Source organism: Lupinus angustifolius, chromosome LG03, assembly GCF_001865875.1.
Source record: "Lupinus angustifolius cultivar Tanjil chromosome LG03, LupAngTanjil_v1.0, whole genome shotgun sequence".
In the NCBI taxonomy this organism is placed as follows: Eukaryota; Viridiplantae; Streptophyta; class Magnoliopsida; order Fabales; family Fabaceae; genus Lupinus; species Lupinus angustifolius.
The window spans coordinates 5,526,226-5,526,983 of NC_032011.1; positions in this window are offsets into that span (position 1 = coordinate 5,526,226).

A 758-nucleotide genomic window follows, 5' to 3' on the forward strand; every position below is an offset into this window, starting at 1 on the left:
CCTGTCGCTTGGGCGAGAAACTCTCGCCCGGGCAAGCACAGTCTCGCTTAGGCGAGGACTGGGCGAGGGGAAGTTTTGGTTCTGGAACTCCCTCGCCCGGGCGCCAAATCCTCGCTCGGGCGAGCAAGGGTCTCGCTTAGGCGAAAAATGGCCAGTATTTCGATGAAAATTTAGAATTTTCTCGCTTGGGAGAGAGATTTCTCGCCCGGGCGAGCAAAAGCCGCTTGGGCGAAGAAAAAAAAAATTAAAGAAAAAAAAACAAAAAAAAAAACCAGAATTTTAATGAGGTCTCGCTTGAGCGAGAAGAGACCTCGCTTGGGCGATAATACTTTCGTCTGGGCAAGGAAAGCTCCAGTTTATTTGGAATTAGAAAGACGAATTGTCGCCTAGGGCGACTAGTTCCCGCTTGGGCGAGGGACAATATGGAAAGATTGAAATAAGATGAGGTTGTGAACAATGCGATGAACCCGGGTAGGGTGTTGTGGTATAGAGTTGTGGAATGAGATCATGTCTTAAATAGTATAAAGATGATGTTGTGAAAGTATTGTTAGGTTGATGCCTTGTTGGGCAAGTATCCGACTTGAAGTCGTGAACTAGGGGGTACCCTAGTAAGGATACATAATATCACTGTACAACGATCGACCGACCGTAAGAGGCTTGGTCATGTGACCGTCCATGATTGTCCGGTGATGAGTTGTAGTGATTGAGATGTTACCTTGAGCATGTACGGTTGACGTACTATCGGGTCCCACGAGAAG